General features: G+C 37.8%; 1 protein-coding gene across 1 annotated transcript in view; it reads left to right on the top strand.

Annotated features, from left to right (window-relative positions):
• Window positions 1-17,290, top strand: part of LOC131677590 (protein similar) — a 359,630-nt gene that overhangs the window by 22,583 nt on the left and 319,757 nt on the right. The gene's annotated exons all lie outside the window — the stretch shown is intronic.

The following is a 17,290-nucleotide window of genomic DNA, read 5'->3' as shown; positions in this document are numbered from 1 at the left end:
GCCAGAACCAATTATGGCCAAAATGAGCCATTCGTCAGTATGTGCCGTCTATTCAACCGATGTTCCCACGTCTTTGACTTTCAACTTTCCCGTACCAATTGTTTGTTAATTCCTTGTCAAGTTACCTTTGGTCCCTATTTTAGTTACACAGTAGCAACATTTGAGTGTTAATGTAAGTTGTAGAAATAATCTCTGTAATGTATCATTTGCATGTTTGTAATCTATTGGTGCCAAAGATGAGGAGGAGAAAGAGTTTGAATGAAACCTAGCCCCGGGGTCTTTTCCCTGCTCCAAATAAAATAATAAAACAGACGGTCTACAACGGACCAAAACTTCAATTTGCGCCAGAACATCCAAAAGTACCGCGAATATGGAGTACCTACACATCATCTACATTTATACAACTTTGAATATAAGGTAACCGGAAAGAGTTATCGAAGATTATGAATGAGAACGGCTTTTCGAGAAAGTCGACCCGACTAATCAAGGCGGATGGGACCCAGTGCTATGTAAGAATATCGGGTGTATTATTATCGAGTTCGTTCGAATACCATCTATCTCGGCTCACCGGTTACAGCGCACAATGATAACATGTTCTATGTGATTCTCTATCTATATGGGACTGACTTGCTATTATAGGCAGTATATTATCAGTGGAAATAATGCCTACTACGAGATCTATAAGTAACTGTGGTCGCACGCATTTTGCTCCCGTACGAATTGTATCCTGTACAAAGCACTCATAAGACCGATTGGTATAGACCGGTAATAATTTTGACCTTTTTTCGAAATACTACAAATTCAAATAGTTATTGGCTCCACAACTTAGATGCGAAATAGGAGAAAGTGAGGTAATATAACCTCAAATTTCCCTCTATTTGTAGAATACAATATATTCTTTAAGGTTGGACAGAGAATGCGCAAAATTTGCAAACGAAAAAAGCAGTTTTTTTCCACACCGTATGTCAGATTTTCATAAAAATCAATCAGCGTATGTAGAATGTTGTTACAGTACTGCTGATTTATTTTTATGCAGATCTGTCATACGGTGTGGAAAAAAACTGCTTTTTTCGTTTGCGAATTTTACCCTTTCTCTGTCCAACCTTAAATGCAGTCATTCAACGTGCTCAAGAAAATTCAAAATATTTAAAAAAAAAACGTTGTATGTAATGATCGACTTTTCACTTGGTAAAAACCTTATGATTCTTATTAAAATATGAGTAATATTTTAATAAGAATCATACCTGATATTGGGGACTGAGTGTTGGTATTTATTTCTGTACATGAGCTTTTCTTAGCGGTTTCTGGGCTGGGTTGTCCGTAATGTGCCGTTTGCTCACAGAACTGGCACGTGTTAGTTTGTCCTTCATATGTACATAGAGTTCGCTGTATTATGGTATCACCCCCTTCTGTTGTGTACTGTAGGGTATCAGGTAGGAGGGAATGGGTTGGTCTAGCCGCATTCTCACCACAAAAACACCATTTGAAATACTTGGAAAGTAGTTCCTCCACGTATCCTCCGTAATGGATTCTACTTTTCCGAAATACGACATGAATCTTTTAATGGCCACTTTGCAAGTACGTGGTGCCAAATCATGTAATTTAACTTCCACGTTTCCGTTATCCATATACACAGGGATCTTGATTTTAGCGGTGTCACAATCCAACACATGTTTCAAGTTGTTTTGCGAAATGAATCTTTTCGCCTGGGTGAATTTGTTGAACGTTATGTTCAGCGTTATCGCGTGCCTGACGTGCTCCAACTGGATGAAGCTGACTTCCAAAAACCGAAGTTGCATTTTCACCTTCAGCAAATGTTCCACAACACCAATACTCGGTCTTATGCGGAAAGACCGGAAGTCGATGGCCACCGTGTTAGCCAGAAGAATCACATTTTGTTGATGAGACTCAGAAGTCATCTTGATAGAGCATCACACAAGAATAATAGTAACGGTTCCCTTTGTTCTTTAGACAAAGCACACAAGAAAAAAGCAACTATTTGCGCTGGCTTGGGTAGCAGCAGAGAGCACACTGGTATTATGACTGATGCCTTTGGTGGTTGAGAATAGACTGAGTTACATCCTTTTGACATGGCACCAATTTATGAATATTTCGAACTGAGATTGTAAGAATACAGCATCGGTGGATGTTTTAATAAGGTGGAATAGTTTAAAGTGGTCGGCAAATTGTAAATTTATACATTATATCAAGAGATTCAAGTCGTTGAGGTAGTCCAAGAATATGAAAGGTCCAAGATGACTATCCTGGGGAACACCAGAGCTGGCAGCAAATGGAGAGGTCGTACAATCTCCAATTTTTACGATCATTTCTCGTCCATATAGATAGGAGTGAAGCCAATTCAAAAAAGAGCCGCCGAATCCAAGTCTGTCTAGTTTAGAAACAATTATTTGGTGGTTGATCTTGTCGAAGGCTGCCAAAAAGTCGGTGTATATGGCGTCCAGTTGGAGTCTTGCTTGCAAGGAACGGATGATGAAGGATGTGTACGATACTAAGTTAGTACAATTTCATCGTTTAGTCAAGTAACCGTGTTGGGTCTCGGATGTGTAACCGGAGCAGTTATGGGTGATGAAATTCAGAACAATCTTTTTAAATAGTTTAGATACTGCACATAAAGAAGCTATTCGGCGATAGCTCAAAGCAACGCCTTAGTCTTTTTTTTTGAAAACTAAGAAGATATAAGATTTTTTCCATAAATCCGGAAAACTTCTTGAAAGAACTGAGAGATATCGAATAGCATTGATAAAGGAACCAGGAAACTATTAGCACGATTTTACAGTACAACAGAGGGGATACCATTTGGTCCAGCATTAGATGAAGCCTTCAGCTTAGTGCATACTGAGCTAATTAGAGTAGTCGTATTGACAGGTTGACAATGGGTGAACGTAGAGGAACGTTGGTGGCAGCCTCAGAGACTTGCTGGCTGGTTAAAATTTCATCGTCCCTCGATGAATCTGTCCTTATAACTTCTTGTTAAGGACGGTGATCGCACGATAGTTTTCACAGTTCATCTTGTCGTCCTTCTTGTGGATTGGGAAGATTCTTCCATTCTTTCATTCCTGCGGTAGCTGTTTGGTAATCCAAACCCTTACTATCATCTGATGTCGGTGATTGGCCAACTTGTCCGGGTTGATAAGTCTTGATGAGTTTTACTCCTATCCATCCCTTCTGATCGATTTGTTGGTCTTCGGCTGCTTTATGGAATCCTAAATTTCTTCTATCGTGAAGGGTGGCACATATCTGTCACTTACTTCCTCGTCGACGTCACTTCCCTCGCTGTCTTGGTTCTCTTTCTTCCCTCCAGTAAGATGTCCGTCGAAGTGCTGCCTTCGCTTTTCGGTCCCCTTAGAATCGTTCGTCAGAATACTCTCATCTTTATCTCGATATATTTTAGCTCGCGGCACGAAGCCTCGGTGAGCTTCTGATAAAACTTTCACATTTCATGTGAACGGTGCAGTTGTTCTATTTCCTCAAACTCTTCCTCCTCCTGATTTCGCATTTTCTGCCGGAAGAGCTGGTGTTATCACTTAAAATTTCTTTGACAAGATCGGACATGATATTCTTAGATTAACACCGATAGATAAACGTTGTGGTCTGAGGACCAAACTGAACTGTTTTATTGTCGCTAAAAGGGATTTTTAGGTATGCCTAAAAGTGTTGCTTCGAATGGCGTTACATAATTACTTTTGCCTAAACTTAATGAGTGAAGATTTCTGGAGCGCATATGCTGGGGTCAGCGCGTACCAATATTAGTTTATCACGAACGGTCGAACTGTTAATGGAGCGGTCCATGGTAATACGTGGAACTTCGATGTTACTTCTTCGTTCGCGTCAACAAATGATTGTGGCCACCGAAATAAACTTTAATGATGATGGGCACGTCTTTTGACTGGTGCACCACACCGGGTGGGCTGCCTCCGTTTCAGTCAGTCGTTCCACACTCTGACGGATAGCTTCACGCATGACTTCCAATAACTGCTGACATCGCTCGTCTAACAACTCGTTCTGACGACTTCGTGTTACATCACCTAAGACGCTACGTTACTGATGGCGGTTTTCACGGTGTTCCAACGGTTCTCGTGAAGAGATTCGTCGACCTCACCCTCTTTCGGCAGCACCGTTTCAAGCGATTGCACGGAGCTTGCGGCGACATCAGATTGCTTTAGTCTTGCGAGATTGTATCGCGATTGTCATCGGTACCGAAAGTCGTTCTCTATGGACAGTTTTGGGTGGTCCAAATCGTTTTTGGCACCTTGACATGTTCTGCCATCGATGATGTCTGAGAAGTGCCGACCATCTATCGAAACGTGGTTAATTTGTATTTCGTTTGGTTTTGGTAACTTCCAGGTGTACCGATATGGCAGGCTGTCCTGGATGAAGGTACTACGTACGAACAAGTTTTTGGAAGCGGCGAAGTTCTAGGCCGTTTTCGATATTAGTATTCTTCCTCCATAAGCGTTGAAATTCTTAATGATGATCTTGATGTCATGATCATGCGCGTAGAATTCTTCTTCGTCATCATAGATATTTCAAAGATGAGAGCCATACACGTTGATGATGTTGAAGAACCTGCTCTTGATCTCCAACCTGCACCATCCAATCTGCTATCTGAACAATTTCTCACAACATCCAGCAACTCACAAGGGAGCCACCTCGGTCCAGTAATATTTCTCCTCTATTTTAATTACGTCAAAATCAAACTACAAGGACCCCTTCGCCGACGGCATGAATATTTTCGACAGAAACGTGATTTAGCCAACTCCGAATTCCTTCAAAGTGGACTGGATAGCTTCAGTACGTTGTGTGATCTGAACGGAATGGTTCTAAATCCGAGCAAGTTGTTTAACTCGAGCATTACAAGGTAATCTCACATCAAATATCTTGGATTCGCCACTAACATTAAATTCACATCCATCATACATTGTAGATAAGGCATCTAGACAGCTGGGATTCAACTTTCGAGTAGCAAAAAACTTTAGGGACGTATATTGTCTTAAATCGGTTTATTGCGCGTTGATCCGTTAAACCCTTTTCGTCTTGGACTTACTGTGTACCGGAGTTGATTTCTCTACAATTCTCGAACACCTGGATCTGCAAGCTCGTTGTCGAAAACTACGTAATAACTCTCCTGCGACCACCTTTCAGGATAATCGACTACGGTCGGCATAGCACTGTTATCGGGCTTCAGTGGGATTTCAATAGAGTTGCCATAGCTATTGACTTCCACTTGTCGCGAAACTAGCCTAAGTAACCACGATTGGGACCAAGGTGTAGATACATCTGTTGGTGTAGATACATCAGATAAATCAATTAATACCCGTTTTTGCATCTTACCCATCACGATAAAAGCTGTTCCCAGCTCGTGTAATAGTAAGACTATCCGAAAGGTAGGGAAGTGTCCCCGGCTATGGATAACCCGCCATTTTGAACGTCTGGGTTGTGCTGGCGCTGTGAAGTGTGGAACAGTGTCACATCTCAACATAAGCTAGTTTTTGAGCGCACTTCGATCCGAACACATCTATTCGAAATTTGCGTATTGAACACAGTATTGAAAAAAAGCCGAAAAGTGATTTCAAAAATTTAGTTACTCCCGTAAAATCATCGAAAGCCGATAAGTGAAGATTCAGAAGAAGTGTAGATTATCCCAATAAAAGATACTTGTAAAATCATTGAAATGTGCTGTCATCATTCACGGTTGTGGGCCATTTTTTAAAAAGTTGTTTATTTACACGGTTCAACACGTTAGCTTAGAAGAACCGTGGGTTTTATGTGTTTATAAGAAGAAAAAACTAAAATAACAATATGATATATTTACAACCTAACAGATCACGTTCGCGCGACTTGCCGAGCGGAGATATTTTTTCGCGGCGGGGAGATGTTCGTTTTTTCGCCAACTACATCTTTCAGGTCTTTTATGTCTTTCTCGTTATTGTTTACGTTCGTATCATCATTTTGATTACTGCCTTGATACTCGCGATCAGATGTTCTACGTAGCTTCTTGCCCTTGCGGGTCACGGGGCAACTCTTATTCCTGGGTAGTAACTCAACATCTCAACCACAGGAAGAATCTCAAATCAATCTGAAATCGGAAAGTTTTCATAAAATGTTGTGCAAGTTCGTGAATCAAAGATGAGTTTGAGAACTTAAAATTCAGAAGCGGAAGTTTTGAGTTCTCAAACTCATCTTTATTTTTTATTAATTTATTTTGTGATCATTGTACACAAACACAAAGGAAAATCATACTGAAAAGAAAGACATTTTTGTAAACTAGTTCTAGCAGCTCAATAAACTTAGGGAAGAAAGTATCAACGGGAATTGAAATTAAATTAAGTCCAAAATAGCAAGTATTATTGAACTGTAACGAAAGCAATTTTCATCCATCCCGTTGTGGTTTCCATTGCCACTGTCACATTATCACGTCCCACGTTGCCCACATAACTTTTTAGTAGCACGATCCATCACAGTTTATCGTTACTATATCACTCAGCAAAAGTGATGTGTCGTTTTCTGCAAATCGCAAGACCATATATTTAGCCCATTTTGCCGAGACAATGCAATCCAACACAAATGGGTGAACGGCATCATTTGATTTTATATTGAGAGAAATTTGTAAAATGTGGAACTAAAATAGAGTACAATATTGTACTGCAGGCGTTTTAGAGGGTGTGCATCATTATGGCGCTACCAACAAAAACTACTTTAATCCAGTATTTTAAGTTCCGTAATTTATATTCACATCATGCATACACAGCTACAACATCACAAGAAACTAATACTATTTAATTATAGTTATCCTTCAAACTATCAATCTTATTCTTCTTTTGCTGATAAGTTTAGTTGGAAATCGGAAATTCACTCTGTTCAATATGCCCCTCAACTGCCCACATATATCCACCGATATTCATCAATTTTGCGTGCGTTATCATAGCCAATTTAAACATAAACAACACGACCCATGTTCACGCGATTAGCAATTTATTATACCCCGGTTGACCCGGTTCGGTCTGATTTAAATTTTATCTGTTAATCGAATCTACTGTTCGCCGGTCGGTCGTCACGTGCTTCAAGCTGCTAGTCAATGACTAAGACTCCGCTCATGTGATCAACATGCACGGGCGATCAGCAATCGCCGCTGCACCCACGCAAATCGGAACGCGCTAAGCGTCCGTAATGAGGAGTATCAATTTGGGACCGGTGGTCCACCGCGGTCAAATTTGGCCGGGCAGCTCGCGGTTGCATAATAATTGGGGGACCAAATGAAATTTGCAAACAATGGTGCAAATAGAAAGTAACTTGTGTTTTTCCATTTTGATGACGGTGTTTGAATCGGGCAACGGTTCGGGTCGGTGTTTCTTGTGTTGGTGCTTTTATGTAAAACTCCGCAATCAAAACGATTATTTTCAAGAAGAAGGAAATTTCAGCATTTTTTACGACCACAAGATATTATAAACTTTTGCGAATGAAGCCAAATATATGATAAATTTATTTTCTGCGCGTCTGAATTTTTTTTTGAAATGTTATTACATGGATAAGTCGTGTAATCAGCAATCTTTACTAGTAATTTTTCTACGCCGAAAAAAGGCGAATTACTCTAAAGTTAAAACCTCTGTAATTGAAACAAAAAATTCTTTGGTATTCTATGATTTTGAAACAATAAACGATTTGGCTTGGGTAAATTTTACCACCGCACAGTGATCCCCTCCTTACAAAGTTGGCCAGACAACTTTTTTCATACCTCGGGGTAAAAAGGGGGAAAACAAGACATTCATTTTCGGAAAGTGTACTAATTTTCAATTAGCGTGCAGCACAAGTGATTTTTTTGAACTGTTTCAAAACAAGTAAAACCACTTTGCACATTATAACTTTAATGTAATGTACCATTTATTATTTATTCTGCAAGTCTGAGCTAGGCGAAAAGGTTCTATCAACTAAATAGAAATAAATATAAGTCCAACAAATGACATTTCAAATGAAGTTAGTTTGACTTTAAATTTTAACCCTCCAGTGCCCAAATTTTTTTTTTGGTTTGAAAAAATTTTTGGAGGTGGGTTTCGTGATGAAAAACGAAAATAATGTTGAAAATTCTTGAAAGTAATGGATTTTTCATTAAAGCCTTAAAATAAGTAGGCCGCCTAGAGGCGGTGTTGGGCACCTGGGCGAATAAAAAACTTTTTTTTCTTCTAGTTATTTCTAGTGGTGCAAATTTTCATTTTCAAATGCCAACTTTCAGCTCAATCAAACCCAAGCATGATACAATTTCAAAGCCTTCCTTAATCATTCACTTTCAATTTGACGGGATTTTCATAACCAAACCGTACGTCTTCATTTCAAATTAATGCTTTTTCATTCACCAACCAAAGTTGTCATCTGCTCTGTAGAAGCCAGTCTAGGTTAAATGTTTACATGTTTTGCGTTTTCAGCTTACATGAACAGTAAGAAGTATGCCCTTTTTTTATTTCGACTATGTTAGTCACATTTTCTTTTTTACGTTTTAACGACATTCAATTAGCTAGAGATTACTGGGTAGGGAAAGTTATGAAACTTAGAGCCATAGTACTCAAGTGAGAGCAAGGATGTGAAGTAAACAGATCGGAAAACTAGAAGTGGCAGGGTCATTAGAACAGGCTTAATATCGTGCGGGCTTAATTTTTGCCTTCTGATAATGAGGGTCGAGCTTAGGCAGAATAACTACGAATCACTCGAGTTCACTATCATGTGTCCTTGATAAAGGTAGACGTATCTATCTTTACCGTGACAACCGGAGGAGGGGATCACTGTGCGGTGGTAAAATTTACCCAAGCCAAATCGTTTATTGTTTCAAAATCATAGAATACCAAAGAATTTTTTGTTTCAATTACAGAGGTTTTAACTTTAGAGTAATTCGCCTTTTTTCGGCGTAGAAAAATTACTAGTAAAGATTGCTGATTACACGACTTATCCATGTAATAACATTTCAAAAAAAAATTCAGACGCGCAGAAAATAAATTTATCATATATTTGGCTTCATTCGCAAAAGTTTATAATATCTTGTGGTCGTAAAAAATGCTGAAATTTCCTTCTTCTTGAAAATAATCGTTTTGATTGCGGAGTTTTACATAAAAGCACCAACACAAGAAACACCGACCCGAACCGTTGCCCGATTCAAACACCGTCATCAAAATGGAAAAACACAAGTTACTTTCTATTTGCACCATTGTTTGCAAATTTCATTTGGTCCCCCAATTATTATGCAACCGCGAGCTGCCCGGCCAAATTTGACCGCGGTGGACCACCGGTCCCAAATTGATACTCCTCATTACGGACGCTTAGCGCGTTCCGATTTGCGTGGGTGCAGCGGCGATTGCTGATCGCCCGTGCATGTTGATCACATGAGCGGAGTCTTAGTCATTGACTAGCAGCTTGAAGCACGTGACGACCGACCGGCGAACAGTAGATTCGATTAACAGATAAAATTTAAATCAGACCGAACCGGGTCAACCGGGGTATAATAAATTGCTAATCGCGTGAACATGGGTCGTGTTGTTTATGTTTAAATTGGCTATGATAACGCACGCAAAATTGATGAATATCGGTGGATATATGTGGGCAGTTGAGGGGCATATTGAACAGAGTGAATTTCCGATTTCCAACTAAACTTATCAGCAAAAGAAGAATAAGATTGATAGTTTGAAGGATAACTATAATTAAATAGTATTAGTTTCTTGTGATGTTGTAGCTGTGTATGCATGATGTGAATATAAATTACGGAACTTAAAATACTGGATTAAAGTAGTTTTTGTTGGTAGCGCCATAATGATGCACACCCTCTAAAACGCCTGCAGTACAATATTGTACTCTATTTTAGTTCCACATTTTACAAATTTCTCTCAATATAAAATCATATGATGCCGTTCACCCATTTGTGTTGGATTGCATTGTCTCGGCAAAATGGGCTAAATATATGGTCTTGCGATTTGCAGAAAACGACACATCACTTTTGCTGAGTGATATAGTAACGATAAACTGTGATGGATCGTGCTACTAAAAAGTTATGTGGGCAACGTGGGACGTGATAATGTGACAGTGGCAATGGAAACCACAACGGGATGGATGAAAATTGCTTTCGTTACAGTTCAATAATACTTGCTATTTTGGACTTAATTTAATTTCAATTCCCGTTGATACTTTCTTCCCTAAGTTTATTGAGCTGCTAGAACTAGTTTACAAAAATGTCTTTCTTTTCAGTATGATTTTCCTTTGTGTTTGTGTACAATGATCACAAAATAAATTAATAAAAAATAAAGATGAGTTTGAGAACTCAAAACTTCCGCTTCTGAATTTTAAGTTCTCAAACTCATCTTTGATTCACGAACTTGCACAACATTTTATGAAAACTTTCCGATTTCAGATTGATTTGAGATTCTTCCTGTGGTTGAGATGTTGAGTTACTACCCAGGAATAAGAGTTGCCCCGTGACCCGCAAGGGCAAGAAGCTACGTAGAACATCTGATCGCGAGTATCAAGGCAGTAATCAAAATGATGATACGAACGTAAACAATAACGAGAAAGACATAAAAGACCTGAAAGATGTAGTTGGCGAAAAAACGAACATCTCCCCGCCGCGAAAAAATATCTCCGCTCGGCAAGTCGCGCGAACGTGATCTGTTAGGTTGTAAATATATCATATTGTTATTTTAGTTTTTTCTTCTTATAAACACATAAAACCCACGGTTCTTCTAAGCTAACGTGTTGAACCGTGTAAATAAACAACTTTTTAAAAAATGGCCCACAACCGTGAATGATGACAGCACATTTCAATGATTTTACAAGTATCTTTTATTGGGATAATCTACACTTCTTCTGAATCTTCACTTATCGGCTTTCGATGATTTTACGGGAGTAACTAAATTTTTGAAATCACTTTTCGGCTTTTTTTCAATACTGTGTTCAATACGCAAATTTCGAATAGATGTGTTCGGATCGAAGTGCGCTCAAAAACTAGCTTATGTTGAGATGTGACACTGTTCCACACTTCACAGCGCCAGCACAACCCAGACGTTCAAAATGGCGGGTTATCCATAGCCGGGGACACTTCCCTACCTTTCGGATAGTCTTACTATTACACGAGCTGGGAACAGCTTTTATCGTGATGGGTAAGATGCAAAAACGGGTATTAATTGATTTATCTGATGTATCTACACCAACAGATGTATCTACACCTTGGTCCCAATCGTGGTTACTTAGGCTAGTTTCGCGACAAGTGGAAGTCAATAGCTATGGCAACTCTATTGAAATCCCACTGAAGCCCGATAACAGTGCTATGCCGACCGTAGTCGATTATCCTGAAAGGTGGTCGCAGGAGAGTTATTACGTAGTTTTCGACAACGAGCTTGCAGATCCAGGTGTTCGAGAATTGTAGAGAAATCAACTCCGGTACACAGTAAGTCCAAGACGAAAAGGGTTTAACGGATCAACGCGCAATAAACCGATTTAAGACAATATACGTCCCTAAAGTTTTTTGCTACTCGAAAGTTGAATCCCAGCTGTCTAGATGCCTTATCTACAATGTATGATGGATGTGAATTTAATGTTAGTGGCGAATCCAAGATATTTGATGTGAGATTACCTTGTAATGCTCGAGTTAAACAACTTGCTCGGATTTAGAACCATTCCGTTCAGATCACACAACGTACTGAAGCTATCCAGTCCACTTTGAAGGAATTCGGAGTTGGCTAAATCACGTTTCTGTCGAAAATATTCATGCCGTCGGCGAAGGGGTCCTTGTAGTTTGATTTTGACGTAATTAAAATAGAGGAGAAATATTACTGGACCGAGGTGGCTCCCTTGTGAGTTGCTGGATGTTGTGAGAAATTGTTCAGATAGCAGATTGGATGGTGCAGGTTGGAGATCAAGAGCAGGTTCTTCAACATCATCAACGTGTATGGCTCTCATCTTTGAAATATCTATGATGACGAAGAAGAATTCTACGCGCATGATCATGACATCAAGATCATCATTAAGAATTTCAACGCTTATGGAGGAAGAATACTAATATCGAAAACGGCCTAGAACTTCGCCGCTTCCAAAAACTTGTTCGTACGTAGTACCTTCATCCAGGACAGCCTGCCATATCGGTACACCTGGAAGTTACCAAAACCAAACGAAATACAAATTAACCACGTTTCGATAGATGGTCGGCACTTCTCAGACATCATCGATGGCAGAACATGTCAAGGTGCCAAAAACGATTTGGACCACCCAAAACTGTCCATAGAGAACGACTTTCGGTACCGATGACAATCGCGATACAATCTCGCAAGACTAAAGCAATCTGATGTCGCCGCACCCTGCCACTTCTAGTTTTCCGATCTGTTTACTTCACATCCTTGCTCTCACTTGAGTACTATGGCTCTAAGTTTCATAACTTTCCCTACCCAGTAATCTCTAGCTAATTGAATGTCGTTAAAACGTAAGTAAGAAGTATGTTCAGCGTACTTTTGCTGGAAAAACCTAATCAATATCCCAGTACAGAGATATTCACAAGATCAATGAAATCGAAAATGAATGGAAAATGATTGAGTAGCTCGATTGTTTGAATGAACGATGAAAAGAAACAATTGAGAATTGAACATAGTAGGGCATGATTTGAGATTTGTTCTTCCTTCAAGTTCAAAACAACCAGGTGAAAATTTGCAGCTGGTCTTCAACATAAGCGAATACAGCGAATACAGATGGTTGCTTATATTTTGGACACCATCAGAACGCAAAATACCTAAACTGTAAGGAATAATTCTCTAGTGCTTTGCTTGGTTAATTATTGACTTCCAATTTAGAGTAGGGGAGTCCAAGGACTGCTAGCGATGGTTTCACTTATCATGTTTTATGATTTTAATTAAGAAGATCGTGTAAAAGTGTATGTGTTGCATAAAAGAGCGGACTGTTGGCTGCATTACAGAATTTTAAATATGTGACGCGGAAATCTCGCCAATTTACCACTATACGCACAATGATGCCACCTGGCCACTTTTGATGATAAAGTATGGATCGCGCTAGATGTTTTTTGAATAAAACTATAATAAAACAATCGATACTTGTTATTATTTTTCAGCCTCAATGCTCCATCATTTTAATTTCGGCGCACACTTGGTATTCAAAAGCTAAATTTTCGAAATTCTTCAGGTGAAATCCCGAAGTAAACAAACAAAAAAAAATTTGCTTGTGATTACGTATATCGTCGCTATTGTGCTATCTTATGACAAGCGCCCACGGTGTGTTTGGTAGAACATTTTTATTCGGAATCAATCGATACTTGTTATTATTTTTCAGCCTCAATGCTCCATCATTTTAATTTCGGCGCACACTTGGTATTCAAAAGCTAAATTTTCGAAATTCTTCAGGTGAAATCCCGAAGTAAACAAACAAAAAAAAATTTGCTTGTGATTACGTATATCGTCGCTATTGTGCTATCTTATGACAAGCGCCCACGGTGTGTTTGGTAGAACATTTTTATTCGGAAAAAATCGGCATCGCTAAAACTTCAGCATGTGATAGAATGGGCCTTTTCCTTTCATTTGAAAGTAAAATTAAAATATTCTGTCGGGGGCTCCAGAACAACTTTTTATTTTAAAGATTTTTTGTTTGAAAACTTAGGTTTTTCAATGAAACTGCTTCGCATTTTTGCCACTAGGTAGTACTTTAGACATTCAAATATTACCAAAAGTGAGAATCTAATGGAAAATTTCATTGTGTACAACTGTGTTGAAAACTACATCGCGATCTAAAATCGCCAGAGAAAGCTATTAAATTTTTATCAAAGTTTCTAGATTCACACGGGTCCTATTGAGTAAGAAGTTTTATTGCAAAAACATTTTCATTTGTAAAAAATTGATTGCTACATTTTAACAGTGTGCTCAGAAGAACCTGAATGCTAGCAAAGTCCCACCTTTAAGTGGAAAAAACATAATTCCAGGTTCCACGGTTTTATGCGCAGAGTAGATAAAATTTGAACGAAATTTAGACTCTTTTGAAAGATGCTGGGTAATGCAGCAAAATGAAACAGTTTTTTTTCTGTCACAGATATATCTGTTTCTTCTTTTTTATTTCTTTACTCATTCTGCAGCTTGATGTAATCTTGAATCAACCTTTTTGCTCGTTAGCATCTTGTGGGATATATTTGGCCTAAACTTTAACTTTATATTTGATCAACCTCGATTAGATATTCAGTCATTTGATTTGATTTCGATTGAGAATCCTGATTGACAGTTTCATGAAGGATAGAAAAATAATTCGATGAGATATATGTTCAAGTTTGTTAACTTTTGGGAATCGCTGTACATTGAACGGAAATCGCAATAGTAAATGAGGAATAAAGGTTTTGTCTATTGTACGAAGATAGCGATCTCAATATAAGAGTAAATATAGAAAGTATCACCTTTACCCGAAAGACGTGTTGCAGTTAATGTCTCCAGATTCTGAACTGAACTGGTAACTCTGTCTTCTTGATATATTGTCATTGCTCTTATCCCATATTATGAGGGAAATCTTCAATAAACAGACTTGTATTACTTTGACAATTTACTGAATGCATGGTCCAGCCTGATATTTTCTGGTTCGTTTTCTGTTGTGCTCCATGTTCAACGAGTAGCGACTCCGAAATTTCTTCTTAAAGGAAATTATGAAACTTGGTTTTTTTATGATTATGTGAAGTGTGTTCGATTTGGAAATAAAATTTGAGGACAAGCAATAATCTACATCTATACATTCTGATGAAATGAATCTACCCCAAAAGGTAACAAACATAGATCCAAAACTCGAAGAGCTTTTTTCTCTTTCAATCATTTTTCATTTAATGTTGATAAAGAAAAACAGGATTCTCAACCCAAAGTTGCAATAGAATACGTCGTTTATTACAATGACTCGAACTGTCTACTTTAGTTCATTCAAATATAAAGCTTTGAATTTAAGCCAATTGTATTTTACCGAGCAGGATAGGATCAGGAAGAAGGGTCATGCTAGTTTACATTAGCTAGCCTAGAGTGAGAAAAAATGAAAAAGGCATGATAAAATCCGTTACTACATTAATCAAGATCTTGAAAAAGTGTAAGATTATCGTATAAATTTGATCAACACCTTTCCACACCTTGTTCATAAAGTGTCATTTTCGCCCTAGAATATATTTTTTCTGCTGAGAATGGGACTTTTTATACATTTAAATTTATCTGAATTTACTGATCATTTAAACCCTTGTTATTCGACTTCTTAATCCATATGCCCGCGCGCACCTAAAAGCTGATTAAATTTGAATAACTTTCTCGGGTGATTACATGGATTTATAGCGTTGTACGAAGTTGTAGACAATGAGATTGTTCATTAGATTCTCACTTTTAGTATTTTTTGAATGTCTATAGTACCAATTAGTAGCAAAATACGAATTAATTTCATTAAAAACTTATGTTTTCAATCAAAAAACTTTAAAATAAAAAGTTGTTCTAGACCCCCCGACAGAATATTTTAATTTTACTTTCAAATGAAACGGAAAAGTCCATTCTTTCATAATCCGAAGTTTTACAGATGCCGATTTTTTTTGAATAAAGTTGTTCGACAAAGACACCGTGAAGCGCCATTTAGCTCATTTCGAGAAAAACGATTTTTAAAGTTTGAGATTGAATATCTTGAAAATAATAAATAGTATAAACAATTCAAAGAAGACAGTTGATGCTTCTATCTATTCTTTATAAATCTCTCAAATATTATGAAGATCGGTTGACTATGTTGCGAGTTTTGACTATAAATGTAAACAAAAGTCGCACTCACACATATCATAGGTGTGTATAGATGACAAAATTTGTATGGTACGTCATAATCGTGCATGGAAAATTTTCCATAGGAAAAAATCATCAATTATTAACTTTTATTCATATCTTTGGTTTAATTTGGCCTATAAACAATCGGTGAGATGCATTTTGAAGGAAATGAGTCAGAGAATCTAGCAAAAATAGTTATTTTTGGTTACAGTGTTGCCAAATATGCTATATTTCCAGTTAAAAACTAAAACTACATTTTTCTCACAATTCGTGTAATTTTGTTTTGAAAGTAATTATGCCATTGTGTTCTTTAGATAGTTTTACACATAAAAACATCTTATATATCAAGATACCTTGAGTTAATCCCCAGACACAGCCATTTGAAGCAAATAATTCAAAATTTCTCATCAAGTTTTTTGCTATATCTCAGTAACCAAGCAGAATATCAAAATTCTGAAAACGCCACTTTGTAGAGATTTTTTAGACACGTGATGTGGCATATCTAACTCAGTTTACCCCAAGATGGCGTTTGTCATAAGATAGCACAACAGCGACGATATTACATATACGACAAAGGAAAGTTCTTTTCGCGAATCTAATTAAAAAATCTAGTCATTCGTGGAATAGCTTTGAACTCGCCCTATATAACAATAATGCTGAAATTTAAAAACTTTGCCTAGAGTAATGAGCCTATTTTTGCTCTAACCATGTAAAACCGTTGGTTAGAGCGGCGTTAGCCATCTTTGTTCAGCGTATTGGTTCAAATGGCGATTTTTGATATCATAATGGTTCATAAGAAGAAAGCAAAGATATTGGTGCCAATTCATACGTATCGCATCAATTGTATTCCGAGTAATTAATGACATGGTGAGGCACCCTTCCTAACACGACTCAAGTAGGCTCTTCACTCTAATACGCTCGAAAACTCAATATCACTTACAACGTGTACGAAATAGAATTTAATGCAACATGAACACATTGGAGAATGGATTAAACAGTATTTGAAGTGCAGAACTAGGGACAGCGCCATATATCTAATACAAAAGGAGAAAGAAAAAATCTACCACCTAGCACAAGACTCCTCTAAATATTATTAAATGATAAGAATATCCATATTCTATCAGCAACATTCACCCAATGTTTTTAAAACATACTTATTTTCAGCTAAAATTGCACATAATGCTAGTTTAGGTACGATAAGTAATCACTAAAGACTGAAAAAAAATTCGCTCAGGTGCCCAACACCGCCTCTAGGCGGGCAAAGTATTTTACCAAAAAACCTAAACTTCCGAATTATTCCACTAAACCAATTCACATCTACAGTGAAATGCTAGTAGTGCTTTTTTAGAAAAATGATACATTCATTCATTCGAATGACAGATTTAATATTTTGTGAGAACACTATTCAACCTGTCAACACGCATGGAAAAAATTTAAGTTATGAATAATCCAAAACAAAATCTTGAGGTTTTATCCTGCTACGTGACACT

Source organism: Topomyia yanbarensis, chromosome 1, assembly GCF_030247195.1.
Source record: "Topomyia yanbarensis strain Yona2022 chromosome 1, ASM3024719v1, whole genome shotgun sequence".
Taxonomy (NCBI): Eukaryota; Metazoa; Arthropoda; class Insecta; order Diptera; family Culicidae; genus Topomyia; species Topomyia yanbarensis.
The sequence above is the reverse complement of the archived record's forward strand: the minus strand, read 5'-3'. Positions and strand labels throughout refer to the sequence as shown.